This window comes from Tyto alba, unplaced genomic scaffold (assembly GCF_018691265.1).
Source record: "Tyto alba isolate M040663 unplaced genomic scaffold, T.alba_DEE_v4.0 Super-Scaffold_10, whole genome shotgun sequence".
NCBI lineage: Eukaryota > Metazoa > Chordata > Aves > Strigiformes > Tytonidae > Tyto > Tyto alba.
The window spans coordinates 19,363,194-19,385,154 of NW_024881262.1; the positions used below are offsets into that span (position 1 = coordinate 19,363,194).

The following is a 21,961-nucleotide window of genomic DNA, read 5'->3' on the forward strand; positions in this document are numbered from 1 at the left end:
GTGATACTGTGTACAGATCCTTTTGTGTGCATGCTAAGCCTTTAATCTGTATTACTATATGCTTTTAATTTTCAATTGACTTACACTAATAGCTTCTAAAGGGTTATCCTTAATACTAGATTTGACAACTGGTGGAAGATTTATGTGTCACAATAATACAGTATCTATCATCTAGTGAGATTCTTAGTGATCCTGGTGTGAACAGCTCTTACTATATGGGAAAAACTTCTCCTGGCCATGTTTTGGGTTTTTTTTTTAAGAATTGAAGTAAGAATTATTGAGTTAAAATTTCTGACTGCAGATTTCTGAGATGAGAAAAACTTTTACCTACTTAGACTTCTGGTTGTGTAATTAGGCAGTTTCATAATGCTAGACTGGTATGAAAATAATGTCAGATAATTAACGTGACTGTTGATTAATTTCCCATTTGAAATCATGGCAAACGAACAAATGAAGATTAGTCCATTTAAGCTATTAGTAACTTTAAAATATAATATTGGCAGTCATTCAGGCTTTTAGGATTTCACAGAATGAAACTCTAAAGAAACAGCAGTAAAAGACTTGGTTTGTCTGATTGGTCTTTATAATTTGGATTTAATTCACAGCTGTATCCAAATAGGGCTCCCCCATCACAGAGAGCCTGCCAGGTGCTGCTTCCTCTGTATACTTCAAACTTGAGGTAGCTCCATTGTTCTGAATCAGAATTCATTTCCTTTGTGCCCTTTCATCACCCTATATTTATTATTTTCTTGTTACTATGGTTTCTGGAAATAAATTAGATGACAATTGTTTTGAAAACCTAATCTATATACAAACAAGCATTTCACTGTTTAAATGGTACAATGAATAGTTTAGCCATGAACTACCTCAGAGCTCATTAAAGTGCTCAGCATTGTTTTTGAGGTTAATCCCAACGCAGTCCAGAGTATCTTGATTGCTAAATCAATGGGAGTAGAAGTGTAGAGCTCTTGCTCTACCAGTAAAGGCTTATTTTCTTAGGTGGCAATTTTGTTTCTTTTTCCAGCTAAAAAGTCTATTTGCATGTAGAGTTTACTTAATTTTATAGATCTGTTTTAACATGGAATATTGCTTGGCAATATATATAGTCACAAAATTCTCAAATGCTATTTATTTTCTTAAACATTGATACTTTTACCCCCACCCTCATGCATATGCATTCTCATAGTTTAAGACCATGTAGTAAGAAACTAATATTTCCCGCATAAAACGTATTCTTCTTCAGTTTGTAGTCAGTGTTCAGGGAATTAAGCAGTTTTTCACTTACTTTTAGTCTTAGCGGTGTATGGCTGGTCTGATGTTTTATTTATTCATCTTGTCCAGATGCTGCCCTGCATCTGCCATCGTGTGGGCAGTGTCAAGACACTTGCCACCCTGCTGTCTGGCCCCTGGCACAGGCTGAACTCTTCTGTCAGGTACCAGTTCTCATCTCACAGTCAAGGCACTGAGATACAGGACAATTAAGGCACAAACCTACCTCCCTAGATGTTACAGTGACTCTGTGTGTTTGAGACATCATGACTTCCTCCTCACAAGAAAATTTCATGCTAGGAAATAGACGGAGTAGATGTTTTATCTGGGTTTTTTGTGAGACCAAGACAAAGTAACTTGAGTAAAACTACATAGCAAATCAAACCAAGAAGCAGAATTAGATTTCAGGTCTTTCTGCATCCAACTGTGTGCTTGTCCACCTGCCTCTAGGCTGCATCCCCCAACCACAGCACTTCATTGTTGAAGAGCTTTTGAGCATAGCTGATGGTTTGGATTTCACTTGTCAGCTTAAGTGTCAAAGGATTCTGAACAGGAGGTTTGAAGTGCTGGGAAGAGGAAAATGCCATATGACTCCACCTAGAGAAGTTTTGCAATTTATGGCAGAGAGAGAGAAGGTAAAAAGGTCAGGTCAAGTGAGTGCAAATTGCTAGAAACTAGATATAAATTGTTAATGTACATGGATGTACATGAAAATACATTCTTACTGAAGCAAATTCCTATCAGATGTTGTAGACTTGTAAGATTTGTTATCATCTTGGTCTACAAAGGAGAAAACGATGGGTCAAAGCAGTTGATGTAGTTCATTTGATGCCAGACTGAAGGTGGTATCTTGGTGAAAAGCTACATTTGTGGTTAAATAATTGTTTTCTAGTCCAGCTTCAAGTTGTAACAAATTTTACTGCTGCTGTTTGCCTTTTACCAAAGGCCTTCTCCTTTTAGTTTTTTAAAACACTGCTTCTAATTTATTTTCAACTGTTATTTCTGCTGTATGGTACAGGTTTTGTACAGTGTCAAAATAATGGATGCTTTGCTTCTACCTTAGCTTTCCAGACTACTTATTACAATTTTGTCAACTTTATGACATTTCATTTGCTCTTATTCCCTCCTCTTTTTTTCTTGGTGTGTTTTTCAGAATGTATTTTCCAGCAGCTTATTATCCTTTTTTGGTATTTAATGTGCTGTTGTTGGGAATTGAGGAAGTGTTTCATCCAAAATCACTGCAGAACTTCCTTCCCACACTGCTGCCAGAAGTGCTGCAGACTAGCTACTTAATTTGCACTGGCAAAATTTCAAAGGGAAGGTCAGCTGGCCAGGTTATCCCCCTGCAGGGCTTCTGTATGTCTTCCTTTTAAATGCCATTTTTCTTCTGTCTGTTCTACTTTTTCCCCTTACTCGTCCATTGGGAGGAAAATAGCTCCAGCTAAGCTGAATGGTGTGAATCCTTGCTTTAAGGTGGAACTCTCACAATTTAGCATGTATCATGAGAGTAGTTTTCAGGTAGTAGGGACTATTACATAGGAGTTTTTAACATGTCAGAGAAAAGTCTTATCTGGCAGAAAATGAGCATTATAAAGTCAGGTCAGACACACAGGAGAAAGTTGGCAATGTTTGGCTGCAGGAATGGGGAACCAGACCACAAGGCCAGAAAGGCATGTGAAATACAAATTCACAGAAAGATAATGAAAATGAAAATTCAGCAGCTGAAATATATTCTGACTATTTGGTAGCTACGCTGGGTGTTATGTGTTGTTGAGCTCCACTGCTGATGTAATTTAGTTGATATAATACGAGCATAGCTTCAGTGCACTCAAGTTTGGTCAAATTTAATTGTGTATGTTTAAACTGCTTGCAAGCCAAGGGCATGTGAGTGCATCTAAGGGCACACAGGTCACCTGCTTCCACATAGGCTGAGCAGTTGTAAGGATTCTGATGATTGGTGAGTTTTACTGAATTCAAACTACCACAGACATAATTAAAAAAAAAAAAAAAAGTGCTAAGAAACTCCATTGAGATACACATTGAATAATGAAGTGTTTCTGGATTCCCCTTATTAATATGGTTGGTATGCAGTTACATGTTTGATAAATACTGAGCAATGTTTTCCTCTTTCAGAGGTACAGCCATACAAAGTGCTCTTCATCATTGCTTTCTGGAACTGAGACTGGGTTATTGGGTCATCAGGGGAAGCATGAATGCTCCAAATTCTTCAGGATTAGATTCTGAAAACTTGGTGAACTGAACAGTACAAATTCCAAAATAACGAATGACACCAGTCATTGAATTTACAAGTTTCTTTGAGTCTTAATAACAGAAGCAATGTCCTGTGAAGGCTGAAGCTATAAACTAGATGATACACATTTAGGTTTTGATTTCCCTTCTCATTATTGCAGTCTGGGTGACCCTGGGCCAACAGTGGGTTTATCTGAGGAACATCAAACACAAACAGTGCTGCCAAGAATATTAGAGAGGCATTATAAGAAGATTTGGGATGAACTTGGAGTATTGATCACATGAGATCCTGCATTCCCTGGCTTCATAGAAACATCATTATTTTCATTCCTGAAACAAAGGAAACTTTTCTTCATGTGAGCTGGACTCAAACTTTAGCTGCTTACCCAGCTGGACTGTTAGTAAAGGAAGGGGAAAGATCCAGACCTTCAGTCCTTAAAAAATTGGAAGAAACAAACATCAGAATCTCATTTACAATGTATCACTTCTTAATGAGAGGTACTCTTCCCCTATTTTCCATTTCATAAAAACCAGCCAACCAACCAAAAATCTACAGGCTGCGTCTTAGTTTTTTTTTGTAACCTGCAACTGTTGGACAGTTGTTTTGCTTTATCACTTAGCTGTATTGCTGCAAGAAAAGTGGTAGAGTTTCTTTAGAAAACAGACTACTGAGTTTAAGCTCTTTCTTTCTAGACTTAGTTATATCTCGTTTCTTTTAGTCTTCAAGAAAAAAACTCAGTAACTTTTTTTTTCCAAAATTGAAAAGATTAAATATTTAATCAGAAATTCAGTACCTCGCTCAAGTCAGTTTTGTTCAAACTGCTGCTGATTTTGTGTAATAGAGAAGGAGATCCCTTAAATATTTGTTCTACATACAAATTTGGTGAATTCCTTTTTCTAGTATCTTTACATACCAGTTCAGAGAGCCTGGCTCGTTTCTTTACAGGTAGAAATGTGCAAAGCTGACCTCCAGCAGTGTCATTCTCCAATGCTCAGTGCTTGGGGCAGGCTGTCCTTGGATTCCTCTTTGTAGCAACAGCCTTTCTTGCTGACCTTGGTGATGGGTTTAGTTTTGTCTTGCGTGAGTTTAAAGCAGGCTGACACACTGTGAAGCTGAAATCAAACATATGAATTCTTTGCTGAGCAGAAGCTCATCCAAAGAATGTGTGTGGTTTAGTTTGTGTTTTCCCACTGTACTTAAACCACAGGAAATGGGTTCTTAAATGTGAGAACTTGGTGGTTCATCATATTATTTGAAAAGTCTCTTAGTTTTTGGTTTTTATCACCTCTTTCTGGGGAAAAGAGGAAAATCTTCCTCTGTGGTGGGGATGACTGTTTTCAGTGCTGTATGTAAAGGGAGTAAATTTTGTCTGAAATCATAGCAGAAGGCATGTACCATTTATTACTGGTCCTTAGATTCCTCCATCAATGCATGATTACCTATATGAAAACGAAAAAGGGGATGAAAACAGGAAAGGACTTGATGAAACCGAATCATCAGTAATTCCCCACTTACACATTCAGAAGAAACCTGAAAGAGGCATTTTGGGGTACAATGAAGAAAAGCTTATCTAGGCTTATTAAATGTAGATTATAGCCTGTCAAATTAAATAGCAATGTTGTAATTACTTTGTTTAGTTCTATTTTGAATTCCTTTTGTTAGTACTCAGGCTGCAATTAACATACTAGAGCAACCACTGTTTCTTCTTGCATTCCTTTACTCTTTCAGCCGTCCATGTGAGATCGGGGAAGCTGTACAATGTATTTGCATCTCTTTGAAAAGAAGTTATTTGAGCCAGTTGAAATTTCGGTTCATGTTTTTAATTTATCCAAGTGGGATACTTCCCATATCTGTGTGCATGTTACTAATGCCAAGAAAAATGTAAACAGACACTACTTACAATCATCGGTATGGTGAACACAAAGACATGGATAAATTCAGCTTTTAAGTAGGTGTGCACTATTTCATTATAATTAGGTGACAACTCATGCAAATGTCACCAAGACAAGAGCTGTAAATGAGCTTTTCAGGACTACTTAATGTGTTTACGATGTGTCAGATTTCTAAAGACACTTGGTTATACCTGCCCAGACAAAGGGTGCCCAGGCTGCCTGCAGGCCTCAACTTAACAATGAAATTCTGCACGAGTCCACTGGTGTATTTTCATAATGGCTGTCTTTTTATTTTGAGCTTTTGTTCCTGAGCTTTTAATTTTTTACTAGGTAGATGTGTTCCTTATGTTGTAAATCACTGCTTAATCTACACAGAATAATATACTCTGTCTGACTCTCAAGTAAAAACCAAATGCATTTTCTTTTCCAGCCTTTTATTTATAACTAGTAACTCTGACAGGGAGTCTTCAACCAGTCCTTGTTGTTTGTTGTTTCAAATGAGATGCTGGTGGGATAGGTACAGTTTTGGAGAATACGTTTGGTTTAGTGAGGTTGATGGCAGAGTTGGGAATAAACCTCCTTTGGTAGATCTGGAAAAATTTGCATTTTCTGCAGTCGGGAGTCATCTTTTCATGGACCTGGCTCTGTTACCTGTAGAGTTGTTTCCTAAACAGATGTCCAGCTAACACTGGCAAGGTGTCACTGTGTACTAATCAGGTCTGGTGTTTGTGAGCCACGTTTTCCCCTCGCATATTAATTGGTGACAAAGTAGTTGCATTTATTTGCTGAAATGATTGCAGTTTCAGCAGCAACTCTGCATTGGTTTAGTTGGTTTGAAATTAAGTGGCCCTTTGGAAGGGCATTTCTATTGGTGTTGTAGGGACAAGACACATTACTGGTCCTTAGTAGCAAATAGAAGTTTGAATTGGCTACTGGAAAGTCTATTGCTTGAAAATTGCTTGAGTTTTCACTTTCTTCTTCTGATACATTTATTCCTCCTTAGTTACTCTTCAAAGAGAATGGATTGTAAGGAAGGAGTAAAGATTACACTTTCAGTGTATTTTAACAACACATCCATTTTATGTATGAAAATTCTGTTAACTTCAAGAAAGATATTAAATTGTCTAGACACTCTGCTCTTTGGGAGTTCAGATTTTAAGTACTCATCTCCTTCTTCAGCTCCCCAATAATGGAAATAAAATGAAGTATCAACTTATTTATAGTTACTGGATTTAAGAATGGGACCTCAGCTGTAATAGGAACTGCGGCTAGCTGTGTCGTATCCAGCCTGGACTAATAGATTTGAGAAGAAAGCGTTGCCAGCTGGAATGTGCGTGAGTGTTATCTGCATGTGTGTTGTAACAGATGTTGAGCAGAGACTACTTGTCAAAGGTACCTTGTAGTAACTTTTAAAGCTGCTTGTTTGTTTCAGTACATATTTCTTGCATCACTAATTTTTTCCATAAAGTCAACCACAAACTGTATTATTGGGGACTCCAGCTGAAACTTGTGGTGAATAGGAAATAGATTAAACACAGGTTTTCCCTTTTCTCTGGTTGCCAACAGTGATGTCAGTAGTTTTAACGATCCTTACCTCAGCTCTCTGCAGTCCTAGCACTCTCTATTAAAACACTTGCCTTCTGCACTGTTTTTATATGTTGTTAAGGAAATGCTGATGGCTGTTGATAAGAAACAATGGGCTATCCAGTCAATTACTTCAATTCCGAATAAGGTACTTCCTCCTTGAAACATGCTGTAGTAGTTCACTGAGGAGAGAGGAGATTCAGATTGTTTTGTCAAAAATTTAAGAAATAATTAAATCCAGCAAAGAGCATTTGTAAGCTAAAATTGAGGGATGCGGCTTTTGGCTATAAGGTGTGCACAAACAAGAATTCCCAGGATCCAGGGCCTTATAGGTTGACTGTATTTCCAGTGACCTTGGAGGAGCAGCTTTGTTCTCAGAATGGCTGTTTTCTTGGCAGCTTTCTGAATTCAGACAGAACAGGCACCACTGTCCTGTAATTGTAGCATGAATTGTCATACTGAGTTACACAGTTTTTGTATTGTGGAAAGAGATTTGTCAGAGGAATTGGGGATGTGAAAACAAATAATTGCAATCAATAATTTCAGACAGTCTGCAGCAAAGAGTAAATTTTTTTTTCCTTCACAGAATTAGAAGAAAACAAAAGCTACCGATATATATGTATCAAAGGGTGACAGATTTCCACGTTGTACTGCTGAAGATCCCGGAGGAATAATTACAAGCTTCCAACTATTCTGTGCCTCTGCGTCCTGTCATACCTGCAGCTAATGTCTGTATGAAATGCAGCCTATACCAGTTTGTGTCCTACATGATTCTGGCTCTTCATCCCAAGTCTCAAACTCTTGGATATTTCAGCCCTCTGTGTTTTTTCACTCTTTTTACACATACTCAGGACTTTAATATGTGAGCATCTGGGTTTCTGTAACTGTGGGTTTCCTCAATATTATTTTCTTAGTGAATTCCTCTAGGAAGTGTTTTGTTTTTCAAATGGACTTGTTATTTCTGAATCCAGGAATGAATACCTGCTAGTAGTGGTTGTGATGACTTCTTGGCCACATTGGTTGGATTGGTGAGGAGTTGGATTGGACAGGCCATTTTGTTCAATACATGTTGCATTTGAGTTTAGATGACCTGGATACTAGTGAAGAGGCGTAATATTTGGCCCTGATATTGCAAATTATTATTTATGTACTTAAAATCTCTTAGCAGAATAAAGTCTAGCAGTGTAGAAAAGCAGTTACTTGCTTTCTTTCCTCTTGTCCTGTACGTGCAGGGCAGGTCAGGCCGTGGGGCCCGGCTGGTGGCACCCAACTGTTCTCGGGCCCGGCTGGGCGGGAGCTGGGTGTGAAACACCTGCCGTGGACATGCAGCATGCAACTCATGCACACTTTGCTCCTCTGTTTAAATGAAGCCATTTCTCCTTTGTCACTCGTCTTTATTAATAAAGTATAGCATTACTGGCTAATTTTAGGTCTGACATAGTTGAAAGCTGCAAAGCTATGCAAAGCTGTATATAGATATTTGGGTAGGAACATTCCAGTAGATCGCAATGTGAGTGCAGAAGAAAGTTAAAAGTAAATAAGAGATCTGTGAGATAATTCTCCAGGGAGTTTTCACAGCATACCACACATCATTTACAGGGATAGGCTTTCCTTTCACTTGAAGGACCACACAAAGTAAATTCTGTTTCTTGGGCAATTAAAGAATATAGGACAGGAGGTCTTTTCAGTTTTTTCACTTTAACGTGTCTATGGGAAGCCTTTATTTGTACTGAGGAAAAGGCACTGTTTACTTATCTTTTCAGGAACATAGTTAATATCGAATATAGAAATAGACACACTTTTATGTAAAATCTAAGTCTTGCTTCATCAGATTTTAGGCGAAACTCCTGAAATGTAAATGATGGTAGTCCTCTAACCCCAGTTAAAACAAAAATAGTATTCATACCCCGGTGCGCCACACAGTCCCCAGTGGGCATGGCTGCATGCGACTGTAGTGCGAAGAGGGGAGGACGGGGCTGCGGTCTGTGGTGGCTGGGGGATGGCACCGGCGCCCGGGGGAGGCCAGCCCCTGTGGCGGGGAGGCCCCCCACGCTCCCCGGCGTGCCGCCACGGCCCTGCCTCCTCCGGCGGGGACCCCCGCTGCGGCCGGGGCTTCGGCGCGGGGTGGCCGGCCCGGCGGGACGGCAGGCAGGCAGGGCCCCGATCGGAGCCCTGGTACGGGCGAGCTGCCTGGGTAAAACCAGCCAAAAGCAGAGCTGGGGGGCCTTACTGGCAGAGGCAGTTGCACTGTGTGCTAGGTCAGGGAGGCTGGAGCCAAGAGATGAGGGGAACGGGTGGGACAGGTCGAAGGCAGCTGCTGACATGCGCTCCCCAGTAAAGCCCTGCGGTGCGTTATTAGGGTTGTGGGACCTGGTTGCTCACCCACTCAGAGAGAGAAACAGAATGTAGATAAAAATTTATGAACTTTAACAGGATTTTCTGAGCATGATTTTTTTTTTGTATCGTGTATGTCAATAGGGAATGGTAATGCTGCACCCCTAATGCTCCATTCCTTGGTCATCCTTCTCATGCAAGCCGTGGCATTTGCAGGTGGCCAGGAATCCCTACAAGGAGGCTTGCTATCTAATGAATCTTTCTTGTGGGTAAAAATGCCAACAGCAGGCTAATGGTTTGAGTTTTTCATTCTCTTGTCACAGGAGCTTGTCAGAGTTAATCAGTACGGACACTTAAATTGTTTCTGCTTAGGTGAATCTCTTGCAAGTTTTAAATGTATTTCTGACTGCTTTGAATTTTATTGCCAACATCTGTTTTAAATGCTTTTGGGATTCAGATGCTTGAGTACAGTTCAGCTGTGTATGCCATAATTTTTCAAGGTGCTAACATTTTCAGTTTGGGTGATAACTCTTTTAAAGGGGGGTGGGGAGGAGGAAAAAGGTGGGGGGGAGAGGGAAATAGTTACAGAAAAGCTTTTAAAGTGCCCATGATGCTAATTTTCTTTCTTTTTCAATTTCAGAATGATGACCTATACAACCTCAGCAAATCCTTCTTTTAACTCATGGGTATCAAGACTATAAATGTTTCATGCTATCACAACTAGGACCTCACCTCCTCCTCCTCCTGCTCTTCCTCTGTAAATGGGTACGATGCATCCAGTTCAGTTTGTTTACTATACACAAACCTCAGGAGTTAGTTGACTGAGCTGCACATCCTGTGTTGTGCCAAGCAGAAGCACTGTGACACCTGGACAATGAGTCTCTCTTACTTCATCCTCCACCATAAGGACTTAGCTGGCCACAATGAACCGATGTGCCCACCACTATGTCATGGTGAGAATGGGTATTTTACTAGCACATTTACACAACTTCATTTGCTGCTGAAAACCTGTATGACAAATCATCATTGTAAATTATTACCTACAAAACTTAATGTTGGTTGAAGAGTATTAAATATTTAACATAGGTTTTGATTTATACATGTACTTTTTTAATTAAAATGTAACTTTTCCTACAGCACATCTTTTTTGATGTGGAACTGAGGTATACTATATTCTGTTGTAAACAGAGTGGGAAACCTGCTTAAAACAAGGCTTCTAAGAATAGAGTAGGGTACTATTCTTGTTTTAAGATTGTAATTCAGAAAATAATATAATATGAGTCATTGGTCCCTGGGCCGTGATTGTACAGTCATATTTACTGATACTATCAGTTGTAAGATAACCCTGATGTTGAGTTGAGTTCTTTCCAAAAGAAAAATAATTTTGTACTCCTTGTAAAATAATAGTCTGTATTAACTACAATGAAGACAAACATTACTGTACATGGTATTTACAAGTGTCAACTTGAATTCGTCAATTGCACAGGAACTGACAAAAAAAATCAGAAAAAATAAATCAAAGTCTTCCATTGTATATATTGTAAAGAAAAAAAAAAAAAAAAACAAACAAAAAACAAAAAACAACCAACAGAAAACCACAAAACAAAATGAAAAGAAAAAAGGGTGAACTTTTCAAATTGACTCTTTCCCTGGAATGAAAATGTGGGTGTTTGTAAATTCTGGAAATCTCTTTCTATATGTAATAAACTAGATACTGTTTTATCTGCTGTAGTGTTTTTGGGGGTTTTTTGTTTTCTTGGTAAGCTGTCTCAAATATCTCAAATTGTCCCACCAGGTTTCTTTGATGTTTCCATTGTGTGTAATTGAGAATGGCTGTGGATCACCTTAGCTTAAGAATAAAGTCAAGTGTAATTAGGTGTAGTAGGGAGTATGCTTCCTTGAATTATTTGACTAAAGCTCTTGTTTCAGTTTTCTGGATAATCTTCAGGATATATCACTCCTTCCACTTCAGTCAGTGGAAGAGTTCACAGCAAGTGAAATCACTGGAAGCCATAGCAAGACTTCAGCATAAAATTTAAAAAGAATGACCCAGATGATTGTCTGGAGACCTGTTCAAGAGGAAGGACGAGGAAAAATCCTTCTGAGGCTCTCCTGTGCTTCGCTCTGGTTCTGTGCAGATAGAAATTCTTTTGTGCATAGCATTTGCAGAGCCTTAATTCTTTTTGGAACTGGAAAAATACTGAGATCATGGATTTCCAAGTAAATGGTTGTTGAAGTGATTATTGAACTTGAAGCCATGTCAGGTCCCTGTTGGTCCCTCCTCCTGCTTCTGCGAAGCAACTCCATGGACCAGTGCACGTTCGACAGGATTCTTGTTATCAGGAAAAGGCAGGCACTCAAAGCACCAGCTCTCCCTGCAGGAAGGCTGTCAGACCCTCAAAGAAGGGGTTTTTCTCCCCTGAGATGTTTATGATGTCTGGGGTTAGGCTGTGGTTAATGCAATGTCCTCTTCGGATCGTGGTATAGGTGAAGGGGCCACTGCACAGCTATTTTTCACCTCTCCTTTTGCTGGAGGCTTACCATTCCCTTAGATCTGCTGGCATTATTGCATGAGTGTAACCACTTTGACCCTGTCAAATCAAAGTATTCTCTTAAGAAGCAACTTGCATCCCAAGAATACTTAAATCATTCCAGATCACTGAGAGCAACGGCATAAGTGGTGTTCCTGGCAGATTTGAGAGTGTTGTTGCATGGTGAGGCTGCAGCCCGAGAAAGACCTGCGATGGCCCAGGGTGCTGCCTTCGGAAATCTTGGCCTTTGCTGACCGAACAGTATCCTCCCAAAGAGGCTGATACCAATCAGTGCAGGACATGAGGCTTTGCTTTTTTATTATGTAGGAAGGGGCAAGTCGAGCCTTGGTAGCTTGCCTGTTACTCTTGAGCACTGGTGTGCGTTTTTTCCAAAGAACCATTAATATCTAAGGAGGCAGCACTCGCTTTAAAAAGAAAGCCACATGCATCAGACCAGTGTTTAAAACTTGAAAGTTGCCCATTTTTGTTTTATTTTAAGATCCTTCTTCTTTGTTGTTTTGGGTTTTTTTTTTTTGGTGTGTGTGTTTTGGTTGAGGGTTTTTTTGTTGTTGTTGTTTTTTTAATGGGGTTTAATTGAAATGAAAACTTGCACATGTTTTGAAGTAAAAACATAGAAACAATTCACCCCCCTTTGCCCACAGCCTTCTCCAGCATAATGAATTAACATGAATGTTCACTGTGTTGATTTGGTTGCTAAATATTAGCCTGTGTTGATGCTTAAGTGCCTTGGATAGAACAGTATTTTATGGTCATTGTGCTTTGCATTGTTTCACATAATTTTCATGCTCTAGCAATTACTGAAATAATAGGTTTGTAGGTACTGGAAGCTACTGTTAAGTTTTAAAAGGCATTAATGAATACATTTAGTCCTGGTAGAAGTATTTCAGTGTGATACATCCATGACCAAATTTTGTTCGTAAGTTATGAATTTTTAAAAAATTGTAGGAATTGGTAATGGCCATTATGAAAGGGAATGGTGAGGGGAGAATAGTGCTCATCTGATGGGTTTCCTTTCATGTTAATAGTAAAGTATGGCCAGAGAAACAGCTTGTTAATGCATGTTAACATCATTGTTTTTATGGTAATTCTTATTTTTTTCCTAGCAAAATTAAACATGCCTGTTTAGCAAATGTTTTGAAAAGGCTTTTGAAGCAAAATGCATTCATAACCAAACCTGAAACTCTTGATGCTTTTCTTGCATAGATTTTTATTCTTATAAATTGCAAACTTCAATAAATAGACCATTATGAACTGAACCCTTTTAAATTAAAGCATAAATGCTTCAAAAATATGGTACTATACTATTTTATCCTTTTATGAATTCTTTTGTTCTGTCTGCTGCAGAACAGATTATCATTTCTTTAAGTTTGAAAGTGAGCAAATGGGAGCAGTCCTGTATCATCTAGTAGAACTCAGATGCTCAGGAGTTTATTTAGCTTTTAATTTTTTTCAAGTGGAAGTTTCTGGTTATCATTTGAGTTCCTTTCTGGCTCCGTCACTGGGACAGCTTCAGTTTTCAAAAACTGTACTGAATGCATTTATTAGTGCTATTGGCTGAAAATGAATGGCGTTGGAAAAAACATTTGAAGCAGTCTCCAGGAGCGCAAGCAACACTTACACTCTTGGGTCTTTGCAAGGATTGCTGTGTTCAAGCTCAATTTGATGCTGAGTTAACATGTATGTTGTGGAACTCTAAATAAATTTTTGACCTTCTAGTCTTTGATATTAACCTCTTTAATTAGTATTTTAAATGTCATATGTCTCTTACAGTCTTCATTAATTATTTTTTTTTTTTCCAGCAAAAATACGACTTCAGGAAGCAAAAAGGAAACTCGGGCCGTGTTTATAACCACAGTCTAGTGCTGTAGCCTTACTTTCTGCATATTTAAGAGCTAAGCATCCGTGTCCATCTTGCTACCAGCTGACTTTTAGCTGAAGCCGTTATTCATGCCCTCTATTACACTCAAGGGCTGTGAAATGAGTAGTTTGTGCTGAAATGGACGCCATGAACTTAGCATGTGCCATATTTCAGTTAGAAAACTCCACTCTGCCGCAACAGATTAATGCAGCAATATGAACATTTGCTTTTAAAATGATTAGCTGAAGCTAGTACTTGGTAGCTGCTGAAGTACAGCATGTCCACTGTTAATTGACTCAGCCTGGATAGAAGTTTGAGTGCTTTCTTCTGCAATTTAATTCACCTAAGCTAATTTATTTTAAAGAAGTAATAGTGAAAATAATGAAGCTAGGGTGAATCATTTGCCCATCTCTTGTGTGACTTCCAACTCGTATTTGGGTGCAGCCGATGTTTTTGTTTTGTTTTGTTCTTTTCAAGCTTTGAGCCTAGTTCACTGGTATAAAGTGGTGATATTTACCCTTGTCCAGTTCACCTTGTCTTTACCTGCTTATTAGTAATTTCATTAAGCTGAGGCTTTGAAGATATCCTAAGTTGGTTGTGAACTTAGTGGATGCCCATATGAAATTCTTCAGGCTATAGGATGGAGAATGAGAAAGAGTGGAAGTGGAAAAAAAAATCAGGACTTTCAGTTCGTAGAGAAGCTCTTTCTTTTTAGTCTTTGTATACCTAAGGTGATACTACTTTCAAAAAAGTTGAAATGAGGAGTCTGAGATGGGGAAGTCCATGATCTGTCATACTCACTTCTCAAATGTATGTTCTGAAAGTGTTTATATGTAAGAGGAAAAGGTGGAGGCTAATCAATGACTACTTGAGAAAGCAGGCATTATTCTAGCTACTGTATCTAAATACTTACAGGTTGGAAATTTTGTATTCTACATTTGGACTAGCAGTAACGGGATAATCAAATATTAGTGTATACCTGCTGTGGACAGGCTCAGATGTTACAGAAAACAGCTCAAGAACTCTGCATCTGTACTGTAAGTCATAATAAAGGTGGGTGCCAGGCCTCTTGGAGGGAGGGAGGGAGGGGGAACTAAAGCACCTTGTGCCTCATGAAGCTTGATGGGGACATGTTTTCCATAAAGGGTTCTATGCCATTCTGAACTCCTGATCTGAATTGGAAGATGGTTTGAAAATTGGTACTTTGCATTACCCAAGGGCCACGGAAAAGTAACTGCTGGGAAATCTCCCTAACATGGCACCACTTGTAGAAGGGCTCTGGTAGGTTGGTATCTCTCTGGCTGCAAGATCCCCAAAACTACTATTTCTGCTGTATTAGGATACTTGGTAGTTATGTCTGGAGATGGACAGTGAGAGAATAAATTAAAACCTCTATGCCTTCTGTAGATTAAACCAATTGAATACATCTCAGAGAAATCAAGTTATTTATAGGCAGATGAACTACATTGAATCAGAACAACCCAAAGAGGGATTATTCTGTGTCATGGCTTGAAAAAAGTGGTTATGCTTTTTCGACTACTCTTAGGCCCTGCTTCTATCTAAAGAAATTGAAGCACTGATTATTTAGAGGAAAGAGGCCTGAATAAAGAATTTACCTACTGTGTTTGTAAAGGGTAGAGTATTGCAAGGAAAAACCGTTAAAGCAGCAATCCTGCAACAGAATTGATAAAAATTTGAAAATATCAGGTAATGTCTTTGATATTTTTGCCAGTAATTTTTGAAAAGTTCTGTCTTACAGCTCAGTTCCTATCAGACTATCCAATGGCTTTTGTGGCATTACAGTGTATAGTATGTGGCAGTCACAATCTCTACCTTCCTTTTATACTTCTGTTTTTTAATTTCAAAATCAGTCTGTCACCATTTGGCTGTTTGATGTCAGACTGAACCTTCCTGGTCTGGAAGCTGGGCTGGAAGTCCCTCCTGGAGCACACAGCTGTGTTGGGCCAGGCCAGGCCGGGGGCGAGTTCCTGAGGGGCCTCCTCTTGAACTGGGAAGCAATGGCTCCTGTGTCTCGGTCTGTTTGGTTTGGGGTTTTTTAAATAACTAATTATTATTAGTTAATTAAATAACTAATAGGTAAAAATATCAGTTACGCCATGAATTATTTATTGTCAGTAACATACAATAAAGATGAAATGTCAGGGGGTTTCTGTTTACTGTGGACAGTGGTATTGTCCTGTTAGGTTTCCTCACCACAGTGCTGGTGCTCTGTTTTTCCACTTTTTTGAAGATTAACTGAAAAGAAGAATTTATCATTTTACTGTTTCACCTTCAGCTGGTGAGTTTAGGACAGCATTTAATTTGTCTTTAAACTGTTATTTGGAAATTTGATTAAGGTATGAGTTTGAGAACAACAGAATTTCTCACATATGAGATGAGTGCAAGGCAAACTTGTCATTATTTTCTTCCTCAGACTATATCTTTTGAAATAAACAACAGGTTGTTGGATTTTGTTTTTAAATGGCTGATGGATTGATCCCATGAAAGGGTAAAATGTGGTTATTTCTCCTTTAAGTATGGATATGACTCACTTCAGAGAAAGGTGTCTTCTTGTCTTCTAACAACCTTTAGATAATCCTGTGGTTTCAGTAACTAGAATTTTACTATCTTTTCTCCAGACCAGTCTAAAGGCCCTGTGCATTGAATCTGCGTGCTTTTCCCTCCTTAGAGGAGGAAGTCATTGCTGTCCTGCCCAGCCTGTCATTTTACCACAACATCTGGCTTTCCTCAGATGCATGGCAGAGTAATCTGGCTCATACTTACAGTGTGCTTTTATCAGTAGCATGTTTTGCATTAATTTCAGATTCTTCACAGTGTGCCTGTGACTGCTGTAATGCCTGCTGGTGAGTTCTTGCCAGCCACCTTTAGTCATGCAGTCCATCTCCTTCATCCACACTGTCTGTGCCACCTCAGCGGGATCCCACAGGAAAAGGTAAGCTGAAATTCTCTTTCCTAAATCTGCAAGGAAACAATCTGCTTGGGCTTTTTCCTTGTCAGGCTTTCTCTGTGTGCAGTGGCCTGGTGATCTGTTGGCTCACCACCAGTCTCCGAGTCATGTGGCTAATCCTGAGAGTCGTCATCTGAGGTGAAAGATAAGGAGAAGGGTCTGAACATGACACATCTATGTGAAAGATCAAGAGACTTCTGCCTGCTGTGTTATTTTTAAAATTAGAGCTAATAATGAAACATGAGTGAGCTGTTTGTTCTGACCTCTTCTAAAACATTGTATGAACGTGTATAAATCATTTAATATTATTGCCTTAGTTTTGTATATACAAAATTAAAATGATATTTACCTTCTTCACGGAGTTGTTAGGAGGATTAAGTACAGACTCCTGCAGTGTTGGGCGGTATAGAAATGCTTGCAAAGAAACTACATAAACTTTGTTGTAGAACAGTAGTACTATCCAGCCCTTCTTACCTCTCCAGATTTCTGCGTCCACTTAAGTGTTTCCTCTATTATTTTTAATATCATCTTTCTCAGTCAGAAAACTTGATTGCCGGAATGTTCTGTTTTGTGTTTAGTCCAGTGGTCCCTTCCACTCTTGAGTTTCATTATAACTGTTGCACAGTCAAGGTGTTCTCACCAGAATATAAGTGTTCTAAGCCAGGTCTGCAGTTCTCAAAAAACCTTTCTTTGTAATCTATTAATAGAAGTCACGCTTGACCCTGACTCAGGAGACCACTGCAATTCAGGAAGGCCAGTGTAATACTTGCTGAAGATTCATTGAAGTGATCTTTACTAAACAAAGCCTATAAATTAAATACAGAAGCTTAAAGCAAGTATATCCTTAAATTAAGAATGGCTCTCTATACACATGTAAGTGCTTTGAGGTGTCTGTGTTTGTTTGTCCAGCAGTTTCATTGTGAGAGCTAGGAGATCTGTGAAATTAAGATCTTCAAAGATTCCTTGAAGGTACGATGCTCTTCCCCACTAATGTTCTGACTTTGTGCCCTGTCAAAGCAGAAGCCTCTTTTAGTGACAGTGAGCTAGTTGTCTTCCTCCTCTTCCCATGGATGCTTCAAGGAGGGACCTTCTTATTGTCGAGCTCCTCATTTCTTCACTTTACTGGTGAGCTCCTCATGCCTACCTGAAACTATTTTTCTTTGCTTGCCTCTTTTCTGTGAAGCACTTTCAGCACTTGAAATGTTCTTTGGCCGCTGTATGCTGACTTTGGGGACAGTACTGGCTTAGTGAAACCTTGCCCTCTACACACCTGCTGCTACTGCACTACCGCAACATGCCAGGAAAACTTTCTGGAGACATACTGTGAGCAGTCTCACTGAATTGACTCGGACTTAAATGACCCAACTGTGGCCTCTCCAATTTTCTGTGAGTAGATGAACTTATAGAATTAAATTTTGGGGGGAAATAAGACTTTTTCCATGTTACAGAATTATCTTGCTTTTAAAAGGCTTTGGCCTCTCTGGTATCTTCAGCTCCTGACTAAGTATGGAATGATTTCACTTGAAATAAGACCTCCAAAATAGCAAGTAAACTCACTTTAAAAAAAAAAAAAAATCATTTAATAAATGCAATTTAGAATATGATTACACAGATAACAACACAACTCAAAAGCTGGAACCTTCCAGTGTGAGAATAAACTTATTCTGGTGTTAGAAGAAGAGAAGCAGGAAACTAGCAGACTAACAACTTGGAGAGCATACTACTTTCTTTTTGATGGGATCTAAAATGAACTTAAGTGTTCAGATCACTTAAGTGTTCAGAGTCTCTTTGACACAGTGTATATGTTACACACCTTGCTAGCTGGCAGTGAAGTGAAATGGTTTCCTGATGAAACTTCCATCACTGTAAAATAATCACACATCCTTGCTAAGCAAATAACATTGTCATAACCGTGATGTGGGTTTGCCAGTCCATTTTCTTAACAGTGTTGTTATTTAAGCAGGATGTTTGCCATAAATAACAGTAATATAAACTGATGCCAAATAGATTAGATCTTTTAAGGAAAGCTGTGATCAATATAACTAAGAATTTAATAGCTTTTTTGGGCATTCTTTGTTTGTTTGCTTGTTTGTTTTGTTTTTGTTTTTGTTTTTTTCTGCTTATTACCTGTGTGTGTGTGCAGAGTTGAAACCACTTTCAGAAGCTTGTTAGTGAAGAATCAATGATTGATTGCGTCCAGATAGGTGGTCTCTAATAAATCCGTATTTGATCTTTGTGTAGACACTTCAAATGTTGCTTTCCAGCAATCAGCGGCTCTTCTTGCTCCAGTGATCACCAGAAGTTATTTTTGGAAATTACAGGAAGTACATGCTTAGTCTGAAAATAGTTAAGGCCAATTCTTAAAAAGAGGAGTTAAGCCATGAATAACTTACAATTCACATAGATAACTGTCATTATATTATAATACTTCCCTAAAAGATATTTCAATAGCTATAATGAGAAGGAAACAAGAAATGAAACTCACAGGAAATAAATTACAAGTCCAATGTGCTCAAATTCTCCCTTTGTCATCTTCACATATTTAGTTGTTTTCAGTATTTCTGCATATTCTTTTTCAAAGCAAACTTTACCCAGCAGACAAGATTCAGATTTCTTATGCCTATCATTTGCATTCCTTGGTCTCTTCTCTGTTGTTTTCTAAGGTTGACAAAGAATAAATTTAGAATTAATTTCTTTGATTAATAGCCTTAGTGTTCTAATCTAATTCCACGTTTAGTATACCTATTTGGTGCTATTGCAATACTGCGGTCTCTCAAAGTGTAACACTGTATGCATTTTCATTTATTATGAAGGAAAATAGTTCAAAAGCAAAATTGGGAGAACTCTTAACGCAGTGCCTTCAGAAACAGGTTTTACCTCCTTGTTCCTTCACGGGAAATGAAAGGTCAGGAGAGTTGAAACAGGAGTGCTCATTTTGCTTCAGTAAAATACAATGCTTCCATATGATCATAATTTTAAATTACTTCTCCAACTTTGTCACTGCCAGAATTAATCAGGGTAATGTATGGCAGAGTGAGCTGAAATACACAAACACAATAAGGTATCCTAACTTCCCAAGACAGAACAAAAAAGCATTCATTTCTGAGAGGGAGATGAACTAACAGAAGGTAATTCTCTACCATACAAAGCAGTCTGTAAGATATTAGTGTGTTGTTTTGTTTAAATAGTGAGGCTTAAAATAAAGCTGCTTAAAGGAAGAGGGAGTTCAATGTTATAACGATTCTTTCTTTGGGGGTGAAGGGAAAAAATCTTGTTTCCCTGCCAGATTTTTTTAATATGATAGTGGGAACTGTACACAGGAATAGGCTGTGCACAGGCTTCTGTAAACCAGCGTCACGAGGGACACAGCAAATACAGATATTTCAGATTATAATTATTGTTTAGGCGATGCCCGGTTCAGAGACAGTTTAGAGAGCAGAGAATAGAGGTAACCCTTCCTCAGACCAGCAGATTTTGAAGGAGCTGAAAGCTAGCCGATAGGCTCGAGCCTGGCAGGGAACCACTGGGTTAAAAAACATAGCCAGCAAAGATTGGAAAAAGCTTAACAAAATCCACAATTGTGATCTTTGCCCATGGGAGGCATGATCAAAGAGGAGCTTGGATGCTGAACTTAACCCCGCTCACACCAAAGAGATGATCCTGCCCTGATTGGCCTTATCTGATCTCTGCTCAGCAGAAGTGACCTCAGGAGCAAGGCGCACCACGTCACCGTCACCGGAGGGCTCAGCCAGCAGCCACCCCCGCCTGGGACCCTGCCGCTGGCCCTCCCGGGCTGCTGGCAGGGGGATGTGACCCGGCCCAGGCAGTGCCTGCACCCAGCCCTGCTCCTGTGGGAAACCATCTGGGGGCTGTTAATCACTCGCCCCTGAGGCGTGGAGTGGGGGGCTGCTGGTCAGGTGTACGGCGGTAACGTGCCCGATTCAGACAAATGGGAATTTGGCTGCAAGCTTCTGAATGTGTGCTGTGGTCGCAGCAGCAGGCAGAGCATGTCATGACTAAGTAAATTCCTGCAGCCCACACAGTCAAAGTGGTCCTCTTTCGGTTTTATAATTTAGAAATATGTTGCTGGGAATAAACATAGGGCTTGTGTGCTCCAGGCAGTGTTTAAAGCTCTATCTTGCTCTTGTTGCATAACAAAATCCCTATCAGAGATGGTAGCCAGGCCAAAGACAAAGCTTATAATGAATTTATGTTAAACGCGTATAGTTAGATTTTTGTAAACACTTCTTTGTTCGTACCTTCTTGTTTGTAGAGTATCCCCACGTCCTCTGCACCTGCGTGGAGAGTCTGCCACTGCTCCTAGAGTGACGTGACCTAGATTTTTAAACCAAAAACTGAACCCCGGAGTTTTTCAGCTGTAGGCTTACATTTTCACTGGAACTGAACTTTCCCAAAAGTACATTGGCCTTGATCAAGGTCTGGAACGGGTGAGCTGAGAAGGGAATTCTTGCAACTCAACCCTGACTTTCAGATCCAGCTAGCATAATTATAGTTTAGCTACTGGCCAGTAGTACTGCTTTGGATAGCATCAAAGCATTCTTGTAAAGCATTTTGAACTACTCCCAATGACCACTTCTGTGGTCGGTATATAGTAACTTCGGAGCACATACTCAACTGTGCGTCGTCCAAAGAGTTATGCAGTTTCTATATACAGACACCAGCACAGATCCGTGTGAATTACCCATCTACAAAAAAGCTTGGTTGTAAAGACCAGATGATTTGACTACCCGGGCATTGTGGCATCTATTGCGTAACTGTACTTCAAACGCTGTCTGGAGTCGGTGGCAGCTTCCCAGGCAGGATCTATCCTATCAGCTAATGCATCCGGAATGGGCTGTATCAAAAGCTTTAGCAAATCAATGCCTACAGAAATGTAATTTGACTGACTTTAATCAATTTTATTGTTAGAGTAAAGGAGGAAAACACAGATAAAAGCTTTAAGAGTACAAAAGGGAAAAATTTAATTTGTAGGAAGCTAATTAATTTGTTTTTAAGATGCTTTTTTTTCAGTCCTGTGGAAGATTACATCCTGTTTAAAGAAACTGACTTGCTGGGAGGAAAAGACAGTGTCCATAGCAGTGTTGTTTCTCTCTGTAGAGGTTAGTGTAAATTATTTGTATTTATTTTCTTCTTCTCTAGGGACCTAAAATACGCTAAGGTTGTTCAAAAGAAAATAAAAAGAAGGGAAAAGGGAATTAGGTGCAACTGTAGAAGATAAGAGGAAATGGGAAA

General features: G+C 39.3%; 1 protein-coding gene across 1 annotated transcript in view; it reads left to right on the top strand.

Annotated features, from left to right (window-relative positions):
* The window catches only part of IRS1 (insulin receptor substrate 1), a 57,943-nt gene extending 46,886 nt beyond the window's left edge, over nucleotides 1-11,057 (top strand). The window contains exon 2 of the mRNA XM_042797814.1: nucleotides 9,971-11,057. The gene's annotated coding sequence lies outside the window, so the exon portion shown is untranslated. The remainder of the gene's footprint in view (nucleotides 1-9,970) is intronic.
* The last annotated feature ends 10,904 nt before the right edge of the window (nucleotides 11,058-21,961 follow it).